The sequence below is a fragment of the Panthera pardus genome, unplaced genomic scaffold, assembly GCF_024362965.1.
Source record: "Panthera pardus isolate Hobbes unplaced genomic scaffold, ASM2436296v1 HiC_scaffold_13, whole genome shotgun sequence".
NCBI lineage: Eukaryota > Metazoa > Chordata > Mammalia > Carnivora > Felidae > Panthera > Panthera pardus.
The window spans coordinates 74,306,863-74,330,957 of record NW_026526688.1 but is presented as its reverse complement, the minus strand read 5'-3'; the positions used below and the strand labels follow the sequence as shown (position 1 = coordinate 74,330,957).

Genomic DNA, 24,095 nt, shown 5'->3' with positions numbered 1-24,095 from the left:
CGTCTTGGAACCGGGGACACCGAGTTGAGGGCCTCCAGAACCCAGCGGGGAGGCAGCTTTCCCCACGCTTGTCTGTCTCTGACACTTCAGCCCAGCGCTCGCGCAACCTCGGCGGGTGAAGCAGACCCACCTTCAGATACCGCCCCGAGGCAGGACCGCGGCTGCGAACAGCGCGAGCGAGCGCGGGGGAGCGCGCCCGCCTGGGTCGCCCACGCCGCCGCCGCCGCCGCCGCCAGGGCGGTGCGCGAGCAAACCCCGGCCCTGGCGGGGGCCGCAGCCCGGCCGGAGGCGGAGCCGCCTCCCGCCGCCTCCCGCCAGCGCACCACTTCTCCGCCGAGCGAGTCGCCGACAGGCAGTAAGTGAGCGCGGGGGCTGGGGCAGCCCGATTCGGCCCACCTGGAACCTTCCGACCCGGGCCAGGTCCGAGCGGACGGCGGTGTGGGCAGCTTACAGCGGATCCGCTTCCGGATCCTGGCAGCGGTGCTCAGATACCCGCCGGGAGCCGGCGCTGGTGGGAACGCGAGGCGGCAGGCGCTGTCTGCGCGGGCTGCGGAAGTGCTAAGCCTGGACGCGGCGTCGCACCCAGGCTGGGCTGGCCGAGGTCCCCCGCGGGATCGGGCCCCCTCTGCCGTGCCTGCGGTACTTGCGCAAAGCTTCGGAAGTAACGTCGTTTTGCACCGAAGGGAAAAGTGGATATTTTAAAAAGAGTAGCTTTGATAAATGTAAAAAGATGGGTTTCCTCTCTTCAATTTTGGTCGTTTCATAAAACCATCTGCTCAAACAGATTTCCTTCTAATTAGTTTCCATGCTGCCCAAGTTCATACTACAGTTCTAGCTTATTAGAGGAGGGGGTTGTTGATTTTTGAGGGTTTGCGGGGCTCTTTGTGATGGATATTATTTATTTTGAAAGCACCTGCCCCAGGTTGAAAATTGCATACTGCTGACAAATCTGGGTGGGGAGAAAGGTTTGTCGCATGAAGCGCCAGTCAGATCCAAAGCATTCTGTGAACCCCAAATTTGTCCCACCTTTAATCCAACCCCAGAGAGCAACTGGTAGCATCTTTACTTCTCTAATTCCCCACCCCCACCCAGCCCCAACCCCGCCGAAATCGCCAGCTTTAAATGAGGAAACAGAGACAGCTTTAGATTCAAATCCCTTTTACATAGTTAATTTTAAAGCCCTTTGAATTCCAGACTTCCAAAGATTAGGTTAGCCGCCAGGGCAAGAGGCATTGTTCTTGTGAACTATGAACACCAATGCTTTTTTCCATGAGACAATTTTTAGCCCATAAAAATGGAGGTTAGCTTTTTCATCAATATTTTAGAATGTGGTTATGCGATTGATGCGTGACAACTTGTATTTCCGGGTTCCTTTACCAAGGGATGGGAGGAAGGACTGTGCTCGGTTCACTACCTCCTGGCTCTACTTGACCTCTAGTTTCAGACTTCCACCTGATTTCATCCTTGGCAGATGTAGTACCTGCCCTTCGGCTGAAAGAGACAAAAGAGCAGGAATGATTCAGAACACTTTGATTACCACAACCTTAACCAAGGAAGCAAAGTATTTGATTGAATTCTTTGAGACGCACATTATGTTTCCTTCCTCTGCTGATTTAGGTACATTTAGCAATGAAGGATCAATTAAAGCAAAACCGAGAAAACCTCTGCTGCTCTCCTCCCTTAAGGTAAATACGGATTTGGCTGAGTTGGGCGAGGCCACCTATACCAATGAAGTGTCTTCATGGTGAGGTTATTCAGTCCTATTCAGGACTAGGTACAGGGTTAACCACCAGATCTCACTCACCCTCATAGGTGCACTGTCTTTTCCCTGTACTCTTGCTTTTCTTTCTCCCTTTTTTACACTGTTCCTTTTAGGGACATACCATGACTCTATTTTGGATCATGGAATCTAGGATATCATTACCTTTCAGTGTCAAAAGTTTGTTTAGATGACAGCGTTCCTTATCAGTATTCTCTAATTTCCCCAAATCCTGTCTTTATTGTCCTGGAAAATTCTGCCTACCAAAGCCTCCATTGGAAATTCCATTGTGTCTTTCAAAAGTAAACATGGCATCTACAACTTGAATTTTTTTTCTTGCATTATCATTTTAATGTTGACTTGCATAGTTTCCTGATTGTCTGGTCAGCTTGTTATTTCTGCTTCATACTGGAATGCAAGTGGAAGGAACTTCTCATAAGACACTGAATATAAATGGGATAGGGAGTCTTTTTGAGATTTAACAACACAGACTCTGCCCTTCCGTTGAATTCTGTCCTTTGAATTTCTGTCCACTAATTACTCTAGAAAGAGCTGGATATTCACCTTGGGGCTCAGGAGTGATCTGTTTACTTGGCCTTTTCAGAGCAGCTTTAATTCACTACTCTCCAAGTGCTGCTTGGTGAGAAATTTGCCTGGTCAGTGGAGATAAACCAATTGGGTAATACAGTCATGCCCAAGGAACCTTTGAAACTGCTCTCCTGCAATCCCGAGGAGATAACATTATCAGAACTTTCCCGTCTCACCACTCCACTAACCATGACACTGCTTGGTTTATACCAAATCCATCTTGGATTATAAATTACCCCAAGACAATTTTAGCTTGATTTGTTCAGGCTCTAAAAGTTTATGCTGGCAGGTACTGGCGAAACACTTTTGATGCTGCTGCTAATGATGCGGGTAGGAACAATGACAGTTTTCTTTTGAGTTTTATGAGAAAATATATTCCTGGATGTCTGTTGGAGAAGCCTGAGAGTGTTATCTTAAAAGCCTTGAGTCAAGGCTGAGGTATTATCATACTCCATTATCAATATTATTTTTTGTACCCTTGTATATTTTAGACCTTAAGACTGATCAGCCAGTTGCAAGATCTAAATAAGCCCCTGCAAGTCTGTGGGTTTAATTCATTATTTTCTCTGGAAGACAATAGGAGGTCTTTGATATGGATAGAATTTGGTCTTAGGAGAACTGACAAGTGCAACCTTTGAGATAAGCAAGTCGAGGGGAAATTAAGGGGAGTAAATCTGGTGACACTGAGCCACTGTTATCTAGCCGCTCAGCTTTTATGTGTTTTTTCAGAGTTTAGTGGAAATTCAACCTCAGAAACGGAGCTTTCATTGGCAGATATTTTGTCACACAAATGCTGGCCCTTTCCTGTGTAAAATGACTATTTTTGCATATCCTGTCTGTGTATCTCATCTTAATCCTTGAACAGAAATACCCTGTCCCTGGAATTTTCACTACATTCTTCTTTTTCTTAACATACTGGATGTCTGGGTGAAATTTATTTAGGCAGAGGGGCTGGCCAGGAAGATGAGGATGTATCCTTGAGTCAAACAAAAACACTGTGTCTGTCAGCATCTTTATTAACTTATGAAAGTTTAGAAGTGCTCCGATACAAGCTGTAGCTATGAGTTTACTTCTCCCTTAACTGCAGTAAAAGGAAGCAACCTAAGACCTAAGCAAACTGGAGTGGTGCAGTTTGTAGAAATATGCTGGAGGCAGGTGGAATTTTGGAGGATGATTAGCCTTTTAAATCACTATCTCCTTATTGCAAATGTTTTCCAAGTTTCAGAATGTCTGCTGTTTGAGGGCTATCTTGTTTAGTTTAAGTATAGTGACTGATTTAAACCAAAATATCAAGAGACGCATGAAGTCTTGCTGACCTGCTTATCTCCCATTAGGGTAAGGGCCAGCATTTTAGGACTCTCATTCCTGACCCTCAAGGATGATGATTTTGAGGACCAGGATGTAAACTAAATGGAAAATCTTTCAGATTAAGACTCCTGAAAAGAGAGAAATGGCATATGACCAAAAATGTGAAGGACAAGACCCATTTTTGTTTCAGATTATTCTGTTCAAGCAGGTAGAAGAGAGGAAAGATGTTTTCAAGCACGGTCTGTCAGCCTGTGGGATTATTGAACAAGTATTATGTTACAAACCCCCTGCTTTTTGATCTGAAAGGTACAATCTAGTAAAAGGCAGAGCATACCCCTTGGAAAAAATTTCAAGCCTTGGTGATAACTTTAGACATTAGCGTGCATTCTCCTCCCGCCTGTTCACTTATTTCCTCACCTGGAAAAGCAGGATTTGGTTTAAATCAGTGACTATAGTTAAGGCTGTGGGAGAACCCTTTTCCGTCGTTTAGCTTCCTGAGAGACTCACGATGGCCCCTCACCATGACATGAGATTTGTTTCCTTAAGCAGAGAAAGTTGTGTTCTTACCTCTTTTAATACAACCTGGGCAAAGTGACACTTGTTATGTAATTCCAAGACTCCTATTTGACGCATGGCTCTGTTCCTATAGCATTTCTTCCCTAAATACCGAGCAGTTTAGTAGGGACCAGGCTAGCACCAAAATGACCCACAAGGGGGGCATTCCTGGAGGGTAAGTGATAGATATCTTTGAGCTTCGCTTAAGAACACGAGATCAGGCCTCTTTAATCATGAACATGGCCTCTCAGACTAAACAAAGACAGAACTGTCTCTTTGCTAACCACATGCGATTTATTTAAATTAGGGTTACACATTCAACAGTGGTGTCAAAGCTATATTATAAAACTGCCTAAAAGAATGAGTTCTCCGGGTCTTTGCTAAGGGATAAAAAAAAAAGGCATTAGCCACATTGAATGGGATTTGCATCTTGTTAGCTTGCCTGTGTATCCTGATCTGCTGGACACAATGGGAGGGTACAGGTCTATCTTTGTAGCTGGGCAGTCTGCCTTAGTTGCGATTCTTCTGGGAATTCATATAGTGAACTAGAAGCATGAGGAGTGGGGCGGAGGGGGAAAAAAGGCAGGAACTTGCAGGATACTCAAAAGAAGGGGAGCTTGGGGTCAGCCAGATACTTTTTTGCTGTATTTTTCATCTCTGTGACTTAATTATTTTATAACTGGAAGTTTTTTTTGTAATTCAAAATCAGTGGTACAGTTTGCCTTAGCAACAGCACAGGCTACCACTGTGCATAGTCATCTTGTCAGTGTTGGTGAGTGAATTGTTTCCTTGCAAATTTGGGCCAGCTTTCTCCCCTTTCCTGGTCAGCGTCCATCCAGGGTTTCCTTCGCTTACTCCATGCATTGGACTCTGCTTATGAAAGGCAAAATAATTGCCATTGTAGTCAAAGGAGAAGATTATAAAAGTGAATCTCTAATGAAATGCTAGCATTTCTTGGCTACCCCCCTTATTTAGCGTGGCCAATCAGAGGTCACCCAGGGAAAAGCGGATAAAAAGGCACTCAAATGGGCTGAATGTTTGTGTCTCAATAGCTGCAGAAAACAGATGGCAAAAATTAGGGGCCTTTGTCCTCTCTCAGCCAATAATGAAGACACTGATCAAAACCAAATTTAGTTGTTATAGAATGTGGTCTCCAGATTCCCCGTACCATTAAGAAGAATTCTGTTTTTACAACGCTCTTTCCATTTGGAGACGCAATACTTCATCAGTCTGTTGTGCCACACACTCTACAGCAAATGAGCCTTAAATAGGAAGTCCTGTCTTTTGCCCCCGGTCACACGGAGGCCACACGGTCATGTTGCATGATGAAGTGTGGTGGGTGCTATTTGCTTAGAGGAAGGATGAGCAGAGGCTAAGGGCACTTTTTGCGATTTTTCACTGTTTTCGGCCATTAAGTAGCAATTACCCTTTGAGTCTCCTTCATCCCTTTCCTCCACAAACGTCTCAATCCAGAAACCTAAAGTACAAAGTAATTGATGCCTGAAGGCTAAAACCCACGCAAAGCTGCCAAACCACCCACGAAAACAACATGAGACATTTAGAAGCCTGGAAAGGGAAGAGGTGGGAGTGAAGGGAATGGAGGCCCTGCCCAAAGTGCCCCTTTTTCTTGTGACATTTACTCTAATATCTCCACTTCAGCTACAGATCCCACAGAGGAATGTATGTTTTATTCACTTTTTTAAAGTTTATTTATTTAGAGCAAGTCAGAGAGCATGAATGGGGGCGGGACAGAGGGAGAGGAAGAAAGAATCCCAAGCAGGCTCCGCACTGTAAGTGCAGAGCCTGACATGAGGCTCGAACTCAGGAACCCTGAGATCATGACCTGGGCCAAAACCAATAGTCAGATACTTAACTGGCTGAGCCACCCGGGTGCCCCGTTTTATTCATTTTTAACACAGTCTCATTTAAAGAAAAAAACAGATTTCTCAAGGATTTCTTCTGAAGTTTTTTTTTTAATGTTTATTTTTGAGAGGGCGGGGGAGGGGCAGAGAGAGAGGGAGAGAGACATAGTATCCGAAGCAGGCTCCAGGCTCTGAGCTGTCAGCACAGAGCCCAACACGGAGCTTGAACCCCCGTACAGTGAGATCATGACCTGAGCTGAAGTTGGACACCTAACCGGACTGAGCCACCCAGGCGCCCCGCCCTGACTCAAGGATTTCTTCTACAAAGATTTTACTTCTAGTCCACATACATTGTTTTGCTTAAACAAAAGTTCTGAATTTTTTTTAAATTTTATTTATTTTGGGAGAGCACAAGCAGAGGAGAGGCAGAGAGAGAGGGAGAGAGAGAATCCCAAGTAGGCTCCATACTGTCAGTACAGAGCCTGACCTGGGGCTTAAATTCACAAACCATGAAATCATGACCTTAGCCGAAATTGAGAGTCAGACGCTTAACCAACTGAGCCACCCAGGTGCCCCAAAGGTTCTGAATTTTTAATAAGCATTTATTACAGATCAAATTCACTATACTTTCTAAAAAGGCTTTACATATCAATAATGGGAAATCATTAAGAATTCTTTGAATAGTTAATGCAGTTTCTGTACTAGGAGGAAGGCAGATTTATTGGGTTATGGAATTCTTAATTCCATCTGCTTGGGGGCTGGTTTTCATTTGTAATGCAGTACAAACTATTCTTGGCATGTTCGGAGCTTATTCCACACAGGATGCTCCAGGCCAGAACTAAAACTAGATAGAATTAAATTTCTTTTCCTAGATTTTTTTTTTTCCTAAGCCATTTTCTCTTCAAGTCCCTTGGATAAATGCATTCACCAAAGTCCTGCCAGATCTAGTTTAGTGTTTACTGTTTACTGTTTAGTGTTCAATCTTCATTATTCACCCATTCAACTAGTATCTGTGGATGGGTGGTCAAGAGTTCACCAGCAGACCGGTGGGGGGGGAGTCATGCCAAGTGGAGACACTCAGACCTCCAGCTTGTGTTCTAGATCTATCTTCTACTCCCTAGAGGCCCAGGGCCCAGCTTTCTGGATTTTGTACATAATGACCTGCTGTCATACTTACACTTTTCACATGCGTGCTATATTTGGTATCTGCAACTTAAGAATGACCACTGGATTCACTTGAAATCATTGGCCAGTGTATACAGTGTGTGGGATAAATACCAAAGGTAAAGGAAAAGGAAAAAGTTAATGTGACCCTTTTAACATAGAAGCATTTAAATTTAAAAACAACAATAAAACAAGTCTAAATTCATAAGCTGGTTTTGTAGAAAAGGCTTGGTGGTTTTAGGATGTGAATACTTACCAGATATATGGAGTCTGCATGCTACTAAAGCTCATCTTCACTGGAAATTGGAGTGAGGGCTTGGCTCTTCCCTGATTCGATATGCTCAGGGGATGAACCATATTGGAATTCTCAATTGACAGCGATTGATTTGCTTTTTGTATTGCAGGCATATTTAGCAATTCTTGGTTAGCTTACAGTCTTAAAACGGATAGAATACAATTACCAAGGCAAAACAAAACATTAAACTCTTGAGTTAGACGTACTGTATTGTCTTGTGGATTTATTGCACCGGAGCTGATTAGGTCGGGTCTGTGATATTTCTTCCAAGGGTCTGGGAGCCTGCATGCCTTCGGTAAATTGAGGTGACTGTCTGCTATTTATCTTTTATTTGTGATGAGAACCCTGCTGCCCCACCAGGATGTGCTTTGCAGTTTTCTCCATCCTCCTCTCACTCAGTATTTATTAGTTGTGAAAATTATTGGTTCCTGTGGCATGAATCTAGAAGAGCCAGCTCGCTTGGTTCAAGTGCATAATTTCATCAGCAGAGCAGCTAACTAGCTGAGCTAAGTTGGCACTGAGATGATAATAGTGATTTAATCTCTTATTTGAACACATCTTTACCTTTAAAAATTTTTTTAACTTTTATTCATTTTTGAGAGACAGAGAGTGGGTGGGGGTGGGGACAGAGAGAGAGGAAGACATAGAATCTGAAGCAGGCTCCAGGCTCTGAGCTGTCAGCACAGAGCCCAACATGGGGCTCGAACCCATGAACCTCGAGATCATGACCTGAGCTGAAGTCGGATGCTTAACCGACTAAGCCATCCAGGTGCCCCCAGGTCTTTACCTTTTAAAAATCACTTTCACGAGGCACCTGGGTGGCTCATTTGGTTAAGCATTCTACTCTTGGTTTCAGCTCAGGTCATGGTCTCGTGGTTCGTGGGACCAAGTCCCACCTCAGGCTCTGTGCTCTCTCTCCTGTCCCTCTCTCTCTCAAAAATAAATAAATACTGGGGTGCCTGGGTGGCTCAGTCGGTTGGGCGGCCGACTTCGGCTCAGGTCATGATCTCGTGGTCCGTGAGTTCGAGCCCCACGTCGGGCTCTGTGCTGACGGCTCAGAGCCTGGAGCCTGTTTCGGATTCTGTGTCTCCCTCTCTCTCTGACCCTCCCCCGTTCATGCTCTGTCTCTCTCTGTCTCAAAAATAAATAAACGTTAAAAAAAATTTTTTTTTAAATAAATAAATACACTTTAAAGAAAATCACTTTCACATAAATTATTCCATCTTACCTTTGCAGTAACTCTGAGAGGTAACATTTTAGAGATGAGGAAACTAAGGCTTTAAGAAGTCCAGTGACTTTTCCAGTGAAGGAAGGGTTAGAAATCACACCTAGGACATCCTTCTCACTAAATCAAAATGCTCAGTAAAACCTGACTGAATGACATATGATAAAATAATACAAGAATTGTGGGAAGCTCTAGATGAAAGGACGTTTTATTGAGGGAGCAAATCCAGGAAGGTGTTTGGAAAAGTGGTTTCCAATAGAGAATAGTCACTTAAAATTTAACTCTAAACCCGAGAACACCACACAAAAAAACCACTAGGGAACATGTAAACAAGACCTAATCAAGTGTCAATTCATATGATATAGACAAGAAGTATATGACAATTCAGAGAAAAGAGAGAAAGCGTAGGCCAGAAAATCAGAGATAGTGTAAATGAGGAAGTTCGAGCTTAAAGAATGTCCAGATTTAGATGGAAGAGAGGAGAGTGTAGGGCATGATAGGCTATTGGGAACATCCCAAGCAAGGCTAGAGAGCCATAGGCCAGCTGGGGAACAGCTGGGAGACACATCTGATTGGAGGAGGGAATGACCAGAAGGTCTAGGTAGGGGAGCCTTGGGAATTAAGGTTGAATAGAGAGGATGGGGCCACACCAAAGAGGATCTTTAGTGCCACACAGCGAAATGTGAACTGAGATATGGGTGCTGTGGTGCGTGGACAGGGTTGATTCCCTCTGAGGGCTGGGAGGGAGAGTCTGTTCTGTGTCTCTCTCCTAACTTCTGGTGATCTCAGGCATTCCTTGGCTTGGAGGTGGTGTTCCCCTTGTGTCTTCACATTGTCTTCCTTGTATGTAGGTCTCTGTGTCCATTTCACCCTTTTTATAAGGCCACCAGTCATACTGCATTAGGACCCACCCTAATGATGTAACATTTCCAAATAAGGTAACACTCTAAGATACTGAAGGCTTCAACCTATCTTTTTTGGGGGTGGGACACATTCAGCCCATCCCAGGAGCCTTTAATGAGTACTGAGCTGCAGACTAAGGCAGAAAGGTTCTTTTAGTAAAGATGCACTAACAGAACGCAGAGCACCCTGCAGGCAAGGGAGGGAGCCATGGTCTGGGAGTGGAGGATGGAGAGAAAATAGGTAAAAACCTGCAGACATGTTTTTCTTCTTTTTTTTAGAGAGAGAGAAAGAGACAGAGTGTAGGGAAGGGGCAGAGACAGAAGGGAGAGAGAATCCCAAGCAGGCTCTGCACTGTCAGCCCAGAGCCCGACCTGGGGTTTGAACTCATGGACCATGAGATCATCACCCGAGCTGAAACCAAGAGTTGGATGCTTAACCGATTGAGCCACCCAGGTGCCCCAAAATCTGCACACAATTTTAAAGGAAGAGTTGAAAAGATTTAAGGAGCAGCAGTGCTAATATGTTATAAGTCTGGAACGTGACTGTTTACAGAGCACTCTACCTCCTTTGATCTTGATGACACAGAAGGCTGAGTGGTGCCTCCAGGGTTTCTGGTCTGGGAGAAGGACCAGCGGTGAGGTCATCCACACTGGGGAGGGCACCTGGCAGACGTAGCTGCACCTGCTGCATGTGAGCTGGTGACGGGGCTGAGCAGAGATGTCCATGGGGTCACTGGCAGTCTGAACCATGTGTCCTCTCTCTAGACATCGATGTGGGGATTTAGACACATTCAGACCATCCTTTGGGCCTTGGGAATGGGGGAGATCTCTGAGGGAGCGAATTTAGGAGAAAGTGGGCTTGGTATTTTGGCAAATTCCCAGGGTGAGAGGATTACTAATGAGTCAAAGCAGCATCTAAAGAGGCAGAGGAGAAGCTGTGAAGTTCTCTAGCTCCAAAGCTGAAGAAAAATGGAGTTTCATGTAGAAGTTTCAGTGCCAGAACCACAGGAAGGTGGGCGGAGAACAGGAAGGGAACTGGCTCAGGACCAGCGTGGGGAAGACTTTGGGTTTAGCTCAGGTGGGCAGCGGGAGGAGACAGTGTGAGGGAAAGGAAGGGAGGGAGAGGGTGGCCATCACAGGCTGGCAGGATCAAGGAAAGGGCCAGGGGGCTTTTATTTTGCAGTTGTATTTTTGAGATACAGTTTAGGTACAGTAGCATCGCCCCTTCTGGTGTTCAGTTCTGGGAGCTTTGACAGTGCACACGGCTGCGTAACCACCACCACTATCAAGATGGAGAATGGTTAGATCCCCCACCCGCCATGATTCCTTTGTGCTGAGGGGCTTTTTTAGAGGAAACCTGTGTGTGTTTGCAGTCAGAAGGGAGAGAAGCCATGCCAAAGGAGAAAATGATGGTGTGAGAGAGGGAAGGAAGGGGTTAACTGAGGGATGAGACCCTGGAGGTGGTGAGGGGGCAGGCGGGCCACCCTGAAGCAGTGAATTCTCGTGAAAAGGAACACTTCCCCTCTTCCTAGTAGGTGGAAGGAAGGATGAATGCATACATTCAGGGTCTATGATATATTTGGGGGGTGAATTCGTTAAGTCCTGCCAACAAAACCATTTCCTGCTGAGCAAGATGTTAAATGTCATATTCCATAACTTCCGGCTTGGCGGAATTATTTCCTATTGCAATTTCTGTCTGCAGGAATTACATCAAAGCAGAGGGCAGGCGCATGGCTGGTTTTCTTCGGGCTGTGCGCCCCAAACCTGCTGCTGTGTAATACCGTAGCAGCTTTAGAACCAACACTTCAGAATTCTCCGAAGTTGAGGCTATCTGTCTCTTGTCCTGTACCACATACAGTGGGAAAACTTGGCAGCAAAAATGGCCTCAATCCCCATAAATGCGTGTGGCAGCCGTATAAATGACTCACTGCTGAAGAGCTAGCTTCCACAGACGTGTCCTCCGGGCATGATTTAGTGAAAGAGAATCGCTTCTCATCTTGTTATGTTTTTAACGTAAAATCACCCTGGAGTGATTTTCCCTCCTAACATCTGTGATGTCACTTACTTCGCCTCATCTTTGCTGTCCCACAGCCGTCACCCGACTCAGGGGTGGGAGTCAGGAGAGTGTTAGACAGCAATTCTCAGACTGTGGGTTAGGAATCAAGTTGTGGGCTGTAACCGGCCTGTGTAAAAAGTGAAATAGAATGAGAAACAGCAGAGGGCTAAGTGTGATCTCACGCAACTTTTGTTTCAGGGAAGTATATATATCTACACGGCACCGCAACATAAAATATGTCTCTACTGTGGATCGTAGGCACAGACATTTGGGAAATCCAGGTGTAGAAGTGTGTGGATCCTCTACCAATAGTGTGGCCCTACGCCGGTTACCGAACGTCCTTGTGGCTTAGTGAGAGCCACAGTCTGTCAAATGGGGACAATAACAGTATCTATTCCATATGGTTGTTGGAAGGATTAAAGAGGAAATGCGTGAAAAGCATTATGGACTGCGCCTGGTTAGTGGTCAGTGCTTACTATTACGATCTCTTTTCCCGCCGAAATCTGCAACTCAGATCTTTGTTCCCTACCCAGACCTTTCTTCTCAGCCTCGAACTGTGAACCCAGCAGCTCGTTTGACACCTCCATTTGGTGGTCCCACAGTCCTCTCCAGCTCAATGTATCCAAACTTGATCTCAACTCATACCCACCTTCTCTCTCTAGTCCTTCCCCCTCTCTTCCCTCTCCTGCCCCCAAGCATGCAGCCCCCTCTGCCGCTCCTCCTGAATTCACTGTTCTCTGAGGGGTGCCACCACTCACCCCCCTACCTGGGTTGCCTAAGCATCATCTTACTAATGCTTCTAGTAAGAGAATTCTAAGCCTGCCATCATCGTATGGCAGGCAGATGAATGCAGTTCTGCCTCCAGTCTTGCCCCATGTCCGTCCCTTCCAACCTTTCATGTTTGTAAGTCTTCAGTGGGTCTCATAGCTTTCAGCCTACAGGGCAAGGTCCATCATGGCCTGTTCTCTTCCTGCCTCTCCACCCTCATCTTTTGCCCCCAGCCTTGTACTGCACACTCTCGTAATCCCATACGGCTTATCGTTGGTCTTCCCCTGCTGATTCACACTTACCTTCAGGTTTCCTCTGCCTAAAAGGCTTGTTCCATATTTTGCCGTGTGGCTGACTCTTACGTGGCCTTCATGACTCAAGGTTGATGTTCAAGTCAGAGATACTTAGGTTTGAATCCCCTAATCAATAGTTAATAGCCACACGACTCTGAGAGGTGAATTTCTGAGGCAGTTGAAATCAGTCTGTGGCTCTGGAAGATGGGAATAGCAATCCCTAGCTCACAGAGTTGTAAGAATTAGTTGAGTGATCGTGTATAAAGAACAGTGTCTGGCACATACTGAGTAATTACTTAATAAATAAATGGTTGTGACTGTTATTTTACTTATAGTAATTATTTTTCATTTGATTATGTTTATTTTTGAGAGAGAGAGAGACAGAGAGAGAGAGAGAGAGAGAGAGAGAGAGAACGGGGGAGGGGCAGAGAGAGGGAGCCAGAGGATCCAAAGCTGGCTTCATTCATGCTGTCAGCAGAGAGCTCGATGTGGGATTTGAACTCACCAAACTGTGAGATTATGACCTGAGCCAAAGTCAGACACTTAACTGACTGAGCCACCCAGGTGCCCCTATTTTTAATTAAAAAAAAAAAAAAAAAAAAGGCTCAGTTCACTTCCTTCCAGGCCAGAGCTTCTTGCAGACCTGAATGTATCAGGTTGTTAAAGATCTGAGTTGTTTCTCCTGACTGACTACCCTTCCCCTCTCTTCTTCCCTTGACCAGCCCCTCCCTCAAGATTCAACCCCAAAGTCACCTCGCTGGGGACTCTTCCCAAGCTCCTGGGCTCCCAGGGTTGTTTTAGCTCCATCAGAGTTCTCGGCTGCCTGAACACTGATACACCCTTTCCCCCCTGGATTCCAAGACTCCTGAGGGCTCTATGCCCCGTTCATTGTTGCATACCAAGCCCTCTCAGTGCGTGCAGGTGCCTGACATGTAGTACATGATGAGTAATTGTTTCATTGATGAATGAATGGATGAATGAGAAGACTGTTGTAATTACTTCCTTACTGGTGTCCCTGCCTTCTCTCTTTCAAGAAATTCATCCTGTTAATTGCAATCAGATTAGTTCTCTTAAAGTAGAGTTCTGTCGCTCACCTGTGCTCAAATTTTGTTCAGGCCAGTGCACTCTACTAACACTGGCAGTTAGGGCCATCCCCAAGATGGCTTCTATTTAGTGTTCCAGCCTTTCCTTCAGTTTTCCCTATATCTTGTACCTTATGCAAAATTAGGCTGTTTTCACTCCCTTTGTGCCTATCTATCTGTGCTGGCTCTTTCTGCTTGGAAACACCTAATACCTTAACTGCCTACTGTTCACCTGCTCATCTTTACTTGTCACAGCCCCACAACTTTGGAGACCCTCTCAAATGCTACCACATGACAATTCCAGAACCCTTTTTGATCCATTTTCTTTGTTGTTGTTTTTTAAGATTTTATTTTTAAGTAATTTCTCCACCAAACGTGAGGCTCAAACTTACAACCCTGAGATCAAGAGTCACAAGCTCCACCAACTGAGCCAGCCGGGCACCCCCTTGATCCATTTTCTAAACAAATAAAAATAGGTTTCGTCAATTCTCCTTTGCATCTGATACAGCCTGCCATAGACTTCCGTCCTGGAGAAAGATTGCCCTTTATCTACCAGCTTATTTACAAACTTTTTTTTTTTTTTAATGTTTGTTTATTTTTTTGAGAGAGAGAGGGAAAGAGGGAGAGAGACAGCACAAGTGGGGGAGGGGCAGAGAGGGAGGGAGACACAGATTCTGAAGCAGGCTCCAGGCTCTGAGCACAGAGCCTGACACAGGGCTCAAACTCAAAAGCCATGAGATCGTGACCTGAGCTGAAGTCGGCCACTTAACTGACTGGCCACACAGGCGCCGCTTACATGCTTGTTTTTGATGGCAAGTTCTTTGAGTCTGGGGATTGTGTCTTCAATGTCTTTGTAAACCTAACAGCATCTAGAATATTATATTGCTTATTGTTTCTCATAAGTGTTTGAGGAGGTGAATAGAACTGAAAATCAGCTGGATCTGGTTCTCCTTTCTGCTTCCTGATTTAATTTAGGGGCTAGAGTAGGAGGAATTAGGGTTTGACTCTGGCTTTTTGACTCTTAAATATATTTCATTAACTGTATATTGACGTCATGTTATAACTGCATTGTATTAGGTATTCAATAAGCATGTTTGATGAATTGAAGATTAACTAGTAGTTTGTTTTCTTTTAGAACTAACCTACCTTCAAGTCTGGTGTTTATGGTTCTTACTTTGTATGCATACTAATAAAACAAAATGAGTTAAGAGTCAAAGTATATGAAATGTGAAGATGTAAATACACAAACATGTCAGTAGGTGGAGGTTGTGTGTGTCACACATGCAAACACACACGTATACATATATACACACACACTTTCTACATTATCAAGTTATTAAGCAAAACCCTGGAGGATGAGGACAGTCTATGTTTGGTCTCATAAATATGTTTTCTAAATTTTTTAAAAATTCATTCATTTATTTTGAAAGAGATAGAGACAGCACAAGTAGGGGAGGGGCAGAGAGAGAGGAAGAGAGACAGAATCCCAGGTAGGCCTCGTGCTGCCAGCCCAGAGCCCCATGTAGGGCCCGAACTCATAAAACCGTGAGATCACAACCCGAGCTGAAACCGAGAGTAGGACGCTCAACCGACTGAGCCACCTGGGAGACCCTGGTCTCACAAATATTGAAACCTAATTTTATATCTTTTTCAAGGAATAGAAGGTCCATTGGTAGTCTGCTCTCCAACTCTGTCCCTTTGTGACCTACAACTTCCCCAGCCACGTAAAGCTTGAGGTGTGTGTTCGGTGCTGAGTGGCAGTGGAATGACCTTAAGAGCTGGTCCTGCGTTCAGGTAGACCAAAGCTCACTGTCTTTCGTCCACGTGAAATTGATCCTCCTTCCTGCAAGTGAAAGGGCCCAGGCAGTAGTCCTTCTCATTTATTTGTTCTTCTGCTTGTCTCCCCACGTAACCCTGAGTAAGGGTGAGCCTTATGGTGGTGGCAGCCGTACCTTTCATGTGTCCGAGTCTACTCTCCGAGCAACTCTTGGCAACAAGTCAACAAACTAAACTAACACTAGTTTTTCAGGAAAGTTTGCCAATTTTCAGTTGTTTACAAGCTTTGATGGGGACTAACTTCCAAAATTAATAAGGCCTGACACATGGCATAACACATTTCACAGTTTGTACCCAACCAGATTTCATCGAGGTAAAGGTAATGAATTGGCTGTTGTGAAATATCACATCTGCCCTTACTGAAGACAGGAGCGATGCGTGCAGGATATGGTAGTAACAATAAAGTAATTTCCATGTCCTCTTGATGTTGATCCTGGGAGACCACAAAATCAGAACAATAAAAGATCATTTATCTGGGCTTCTAAACACCAGAAGCATTCAAACAATGAAATTATTTTTAAAGGATATTTTTCACCCAATTAAAAAAATCATGCCAGTGTAATAACCGAAGAACATTTGCTCTAAGGAACAGTGTGAATCGTAGTGCTGTGATCTGTGTTGCTGGTTGTAACAGCACAATCCCCTGATTACAGGGTAAACTGGATCTTGGTAGACTGCTCCACTAGCATAATGGCAGTCTTACTGTTAATGCCGAGTTGGGTTGCTCTTGGTCCTTGACATGTTTTGGTAGGCACAGGCTGTGCTAAGATGTTGAATTTCTTTTTATTTATTTTTTTTAGTTTAGAAAGAGAGAACATGCACACGAGAGTGGAAGAGGGGCAGAGGGAGAGAGAGAGAGAAAGAGAGAGAGAGAGGGAGAGAGAGAACCTCAAGCAGGCTCCACGCTCAGTGTGGAGCTGGACTCGGGGCTTAATCCCACGTTCCTGGGACCATGATCTCAGATGAAATCAAGAGTCGGACGCTCAATGGACTGAGCCACCCAAGCATCCCAAGCTGTTATATGTGTTCAATTATACATATAACATGTTACCTGCTAAAGCACCATTTTCAACCACAATGCTGTTTTTTTATTTTATTTTATTTATTTATTTTTTCACATTGCTATTTTAGAGTTAAGATAACTAACTAAGCGCCAGAAAAGTTCTCTTGTTTCTAATAAGATTCTTCTTCAATCTCTGTTTTAGTCAAACCAGTAAGTCGTACTTGCAAAGCTGTCTTGAGAATAAAATGGGGTATTTAACATATTAGAGTCCGGTACTAAACAAATGTGCGTTCCCTCCCTCTTCAGATGCCTTGAACCAAAATGTGTATGGGGGGAAAGTAATATTCATAGAATAAATGACTGGTATTTACTGAGCACTTAGTTATATATAGACCCTGCTGTATCTAGAGATAAAAAGATGGGTAACATATAGGCCAACAGCTCACTCTCCTGTAAGAGAGGCAATCATTTAAACCAGTAATTACTGCAGAGAGTGGTAAGTACAGCCATAGACGTATATACAAGGATTGACGATAACTCACAGGAGTGATGAATACCTTGTCTGAGTAAAACGACTATCAGGAGAGTTTTCAAAATAGAGGTGATGCATCAATTGAATCTCTAGCTGCAGAAGAAAGGATTGGATTCCAGGCAGAGGCAAAGCATGTATAAAGGCATGAAGGTTTAAAAAACGGAAGAAGGGGAATAACCCAGGACTCTCTGGAGGCCTCGAATAAGTGCATTTTAAATTCTTTTAAGGATGGCTTGTTGAAGGACAAGTGTGGGGACCACAAGGGTAGCAGTTCCAGCTCCGATTGTATGTGTTGGAACTGCTGGGCTTATGTGTCCCATGGTTGTCATGGAGTCTCAACATGTCTGGTGATCTAAAGTGGCTTGAATGCCCTAGAGATGGCATAGAGGTCCAGAAGAGGGGCTCACAGAGGCCAAAGAGGGCCAGCACCTCTTGTACAAAACCCTAAAGGCTCCTTATAATGGACTGAATGTTTGAGCCCCATCCCAACTTTATATGCTGAAACCCTAAATCCAATGTGATGGTATTTGGAGACGAGGCTTTGGGGAGATAATTAAGGTTTGATGAAGTCATGAAGGGGGGGGGGTGCTCATGATGGGATTAGTGCTAAGTCTCCCTAGTTAGAAAATAACGTTGGTTTTGGGGCGCCTGGGTGGCTTAGTCAGTAACGTGTCTGACTCTTGGTTTCCACTCAGGTCATGATTTCACAGTTAGTGAGTTTGAGCCCCACATTGGGCTCTGCACTGACAGCATGGAGCCTGCTTGAGATTCCCTCCCTCCCCCTCTCTCTGCCCCTCCCCCACCCTCAAAAATAAATAAATAGAAATATTTTAGAAAATAACTTGATAGAATTGTGTCGCAGATCTTATATAAAGATAGCTCTCTTTTAACTTCTGCCTGTTTTTCTTACTTTCTTTCTGTTCCTTCTGATCGAGAGAAAAAGTTATCCCCCTATTTGTAATTATCAAAGAATGCAGTCATCATAAAACTGCTTTGAATTCCCTTGAGTGCAAAGCCACTTTGAGCCAAGTTAGCGTTCACATTATTGTTGCATGAGTGTGGAAGGGATGAATGTCACAAAAAGGGGCCTGCACCTCATCCTGTCTCTTCTCTCTTACCTTCCTCTTTTCTCTTCAGCAAACACCATGACCTTTATCAAGGAATAGCTCCCTTGTTCATCTTGGGCTTAATTAGAAGCAAAATTTTAGAGCAGCATAAAATGTCCATGCATGGTAGCAACTAAACTTTCTGCAGTGGTAGGTCGAATCACTAACTAAAAGCTGAATATCACACCCATAATTCCTCATTTGGCTTATGTGCAAAAGATTATTACTGCCAAACTGCACATCAGGATCGCTAGGCTATTTTTGAAAATGTTTTCCTTTAATAATACTGCAAATACTTACGGCCAAGCAATAAAAATAATGAGACACAACATCTTATTTGGTAGTGTTTTCTTTCCAATACGTTTTTTTTTTTGTTTTTAGATTCCCTGTTTGAAGGAAGAGGTTTTACATTGTAATTTGAACTAGTCTTTCAAAATTACATATTTGTATAAGTATTTTTCTCTTACGTAGAAAAAAGAATATCAAATAACTTTTACTAATTAGATTACCTTTACCTACCATAAAAGGACTCAGTCTAAGAATAAATAGTGTCCTTTTCTGTGTTGCTTCTATCATCAGTGGGAGGCTCCTACCCATACTGCTAGGACTCTACATATTGTTAGGAGCTCACTGATTCAGAAATCATGAAAAAAGCAAGAGTGAATTGCAGAATATCTAAACAGCTGTTTATTTTTAATACTCCCAGTATTTACACTCACCCAAAAGCCATGTAAATGTGTTATAAAGCGTACCTTAAGAACTGGATAAAAAACATTTTCAGTAAGTAGTATGAAAATCTTTTCCTGTGGAGTACATCTAACCCTTAGACAGGTTACGCTGTCCTGATAATCTTGCTTACCTGTCAGTCTAAATAAAGAGGTAAACCAAGGGAAGCTCAAATGACCAGAAATTCGGGAAACACAGGCTGTAGAAACTACAGGCCAGTCTGTTGAGGGTTCGGAGTGGGTTGTATTTATGGACCCACTTTATGGGTCTGTTTATGGAGCACAGGGTGGGGGCGGGGGGTTGCAGAATCCATCCAGAGTCCAAGCAGTAAATTCAGTGGCTTGAGGATGGGGAGAGACTCTGGGCAGATGTTCATTGGTCAGGAGATGAGACTTGGTCTTCTGTAACGCAAGCATTAGCAGGAAATCCGTCCCTCTGTTCCTAAGTTCTTTTCTTCTGAGGGCACAAGCATGAGATTCTCCGTTTCATATACTCCACTTCCATTTTAGATTGAAATGCTTTTGCACACCATTTTCCTAACAGATTCCCTCTGCAAATACAGCTCAAAGGTATCTTTAGCTGAAGTGTTGAAGGTGTGTTGCATGAGGACCTGGCCATTGTGTTCTCTGGAGGAGTGTTGGCTACACAGCCCTGGGAAATGTCCGGGCAGTCTTGACACTCAGTCATTCTTCCTAACACGCTGTAGGAAGCCATGCGCCAAGACTGCATACATGTTGTGCCATCACTGGGGTATGACCCTGTCCCTGTGGAGTTTACAGGTTGGTGGGGAAGGAGCTCCAACCAAGCAAGCAGATAGATATGTCATTACAAACTGTAACAATTGTCATGAAGGATTCGAATACCCTGCAGTGGTAAGTACAAAGGGGAAAACCCATGTAGGATGGGAGGGACAGGGAAAGTCTCAGAGAGGAGGTGGCATTTGGGCAGAGAGCTAAGGGAACAGGAGCAGCCTTGCAGCGGGACCCGCCGGGGGAGGGGGAGGCACGGAGTACCCTGAAAGTTGGACCTTTCTCATGAAGACCCAGGAATTTTGCCATTTACTAACAAGAGGCAGCTTCTCTTTCTGGAGGTGAGATCTCAGAATTTGCACTTAAGGTAATGGGCTGATTGATTCTTGAAAAGCCAGAAATAGTGGAGAGAGAAGAAGGATGGAGGCAAGAGCAGGATCCAGAGGGCACAGGAAGGCTGGATAAAGGTCCCAGAATGCTGCAAGAAAGCCCTATTAGAACAAATAGACAAAAAGAAATAAAACCTGGTTTTATAATGAATAAGCTTTACGGGCAAGTCTAAATTAAGGCTGGGTTCTTCCATTTCCATTTCTGGGAGCAAACAAACGTGTGTTAATAGCTTTTTAAAAATAGAATGGAAATTCTACCAAGGCCCATCAGGGAACAGGAAAGAGAAGGGCCTGAAGGCACTGGCCATCTGATGCCAGCATCGCTGGTCTATGCTTTTATCACTTTACCCCACTCTCAGATTTGACTGGATTGATGTGCTTCATATGCAGTTGGTGCAAATGCTAATGACCTCCAGTCTTCTGTGTTTATTTTGGTGTCAGAGTTTTATCGTCAAGGTCATTCTGAAGATATGCAGCTTCTTAACTATGCGAAGTTCGTAAATACTCTTGGTCTATTATGTCTTGTATCTTTCTTTTTCTTTCTATTCCCTGGAGTCTGCCTTCTCTGTGAATCCCCCTCTAACAGGATGTCGTGGTTTATTTTTTCCCTGCCCTTTGCCGTGAGGATGACGGGGAGTCTTAACCTTTTAGTAGTCGCCTGCTTTGTGGTGGGTTCCTGTTTCTCTGCTATCTTGGGAATTTCTGCCTTTTGACTGCCGGGTTTTGCGAATTCATATACTCTAACCCATTAACTCTTCAAGCAGACCAGCTGTGGTATGAGGGCTGTTTGTTATTTCTCGTATAGTGTTCTATTCTCATCTAGCAAGACCTGTGCTTGAATTTCCAGTCCTTTCTATAGAACAGTCTCACAGAACTAATGTAGTCATAATGAACCCCACACCGCCTGCAAAGACTTCCAGCTCACCAGGCCTGCTTGTGAAGAGAGGGCAGTGGGGCAGATGGAGAGAGGGGCTCACTCAGAGTCAGGCCTGAGTCTGCATCAGCCTTTGCCACCTGCTGGTTGTATGGCTTTGGGGGGAGTCACATCACCTCCACAGACTTGTTTCTTTGTCTGTAAGGTGGTGATCAGACTGGGTATGACCACAGAGTTCCAGGGGTTCTGAAGAGATGCATGGGAGGATGCTGGAGGGGGGTGGGGAGGGCAGCAAAGTGAGAGGTGAGCATGTTGGCAGGGCCCCCAGGACCAGGACCAAGACCAATTTTTTAGAGAAAGTATTTTGTGGCTTTAAAACCACGAGACTGTATCATCTGTATGGTTCTTTACAACTTTAAATACCTCAGATTGTATGAAAGATGGGAGTCTTGTGCCTTCCTCTTCCAGTCACAGCTGGAAAGGCTCTGCGAGAGCAAGAACGGAAGTAGATTAGGAGCCAGGCTGGGGTCTGGGGTAGTGAACTAAGCCTCCCATGGGGTTAGAAAGTGATGGCCTTTATGCTCTTTAAAGATATATATATATATATATATATATATATATATATATATATATATATATCATTTATTTATTTATTTTTGAGAGAGAGGCAGAGAGAGGAGAAACAGAATCCCAAGCAGACTCCACACTGTCAGCATAGAGCCCAACATGGGGCTCGAACTCACCACCTGAGCCGAAATCAAGAATTTGACGCTTAACTGACTGAGCCAGCCAGGTGCTCCGATGGCCTTTATGCTCTTGATTCAAGTTGTTGCTCTGAGACTGAAGATCTATATGACAGAGGGGTAGCTTCTATCCCTTTAGGGAGTACCAGTGCCACTCCAGGGTACAGATGAAAGACAGTACCAGGTTCTTTGAACTTAGGCTCGTGTTTCTTGATGGGTAGGAAAGGAACATTGGGTGCAGTTGGGTATATCCCAGCCAAGGTCCCTTGCCAGATCCCAGCTCCTCATTTTTTCTTTTCTAAAAAAGTTCTGCTTTCTTTCTACAGCAGATAGCAATTAAAACAGAGACAATCCTGTAGGAAGCCAGCAGATTCTCTAGGACTCAAACTAGACATACATCTGTGCCTGGACTATATTCTTTCCAGAGGAGAATCCCCACCCAGTTAGAGGGCATCCTTAGGACTTCTGGCCTTGTGGACTGCTCAACACTGCAATCAGTTTGCATTAGCGGATTCTTTATCTGGTAATGATAGCAAGACAGGTATAACACATAGTTTTTAAAAAGATGTACAAGAGCAGGTTTGATTTTTGGAATAGCTTTGTAAGAAAGCCTGTGCATTTCCTTTGAGTCAAGGGAAATAAGTTTAATTATTAATTGCAATGTATCTGGAATATGGCCTTCTTATAGCATTAGAGAAAGAACTTCTGGCCTGGGAGGAATTTGATACGAACTGGAGAGTAATGATCTTCCTGGCTCGCGTGGAAAGTAAAGCAAACCTATTTCCATTCGTGGATAGTTAGAAGGTGGGAGAGGAGGCAAGGAAAGAAGACATTGGGAATTACATGGCATTATTTGGGGTATTTGACTGTTTTACAACTAAATCATTTGCAATGTGATTTCCACAGTGGTTGGACTTGGCCTGTTTTCCTGCAGTTTCCTCCTGCCCTCCTAAAATTTCCCTGGCCTTCACTCACTATACATTGTGTCTTTTCTCTTCCTCTGGGTATAAAATGCAGGGATGTTGTGACCTTCCAGGATGTTTCTTACACCTGGATTTCTTCATGCATGGCATTGACAAGTGAGGTACGCACACAACCAATTCTTGCCCCTGTGGGAACAGCTTGCCTCCATCTATAGAACACAGGGTGATCGAACATCTATGGAAATGATTGTCTTTTCCATTTCTTGTGCACAAATAAATTGTAGATATTGTAGGTATCAGATAATTATCTTAGTTCATGCACAAATAAATTGCAGTTATTATTTTTCTTTTATGAGATTTTTGCTGTTCTTGGGTTAGTTTGTAAACTTCTTAAAGTTAGTTGGGCTTGTGTCTTCATGTTCAGAATCTGAATTAGGGTATTATCGACCCATTTCCTTTGAAACAAAGTCCATAAAAGGAAGTGCCAGCCATTTCATTAGGTTTGATCAGGGTGGGCAAACTGTGGCCTGCGTCTCAAATCCAGCCCACTGCCTGCTTTTGTACAGCCTGTTAATTGAGAACAGTTTCTGCATTTTTAAATGCTTGGGGGGGCGGGAATCAAAAGAAAAATAATATTCTATTACATGTGAAATTTATGTAAAATTTATGTTATTTCTTTTTTTTTATTTTTTGTTTATTTTATTTTTGAGAGAGAGACAGAGCGTGAGTCGGGGAGGGGCAGAGAGAGAGGGAGACACAGAATCCGAAGCAGGCTCCAGGCTCTGAGCTGTCAGCAGAGAGCCTGATGTGGGGCTTGAACCCACAAACCGCGAAATCATAACCTGAGCCGAAGTCAGTCGCCCAACCGACTGAGCCACCCAGGCGCCCCAATATGTGTTTCCAAATGCAGTTTTATTGGATTACAGCTACATTCCTTCATATAGTGTCTGTGGCTGCTTTCATATAACAATATTGTTGAGCAATTGTGACAGATGCTGTATGGCCCACTAATCTAAAATGTTTACTATTGGGCCATGTACAGAAAAAGTTTGCTGACCACTGGGCTTGAATAATTAGAACAACAATAGTTGACTCTTAGGAGCTAGGCACGGTGATAAGCAGCTTCCAGGCATTGTCTGATTTAATCCTCATAACAACTCTATGATGTGTAACTCTTACTGCTATTTTACAGATGAGGAAAAAGTTGTGTAATTTACCCCAGATCCAGAGCTGGGATTTTTACCCACATTTGTCTGATTCTAGAGCCCAAATATCACCCACCACAGAACGCCATCCCAGTTGGGAGCAACACCCATGAGCATCCTTGGCGGGTCTGAGGTGGAGGCCACAGATCAAA

At 44.1% G+C, this 24,095-nt stretch overlaps 1 protein-coding gene across 9 annotated transcripts in view; it reads left to right on the top strand.

The window, feature by feature from the left end:
- The window catches only part of TRIM2 (tripartite motif containing 2), a 160,872-nt gene that overhangs the window by 61,228 nt on the left and 75,549 nt on the right, over positions 1–24,095 (top strand). The window contains exon 1 of one of the 9 annotated variants that reach the window (XM_019441246.2): positions 154–355. The exons of 7 other annotated variants lie outside the window; for them this stretch is intronic. The gene's annotated coding sequence lies outside the window, so the exon portion shown is untranslated. Of the gene's footprint in view, positions 1–153; positions 356–24,095 lie in introns of those variants that run through there. One more of the 9 variants, XM_053901182.1, reaches the window with a different exon arrangement.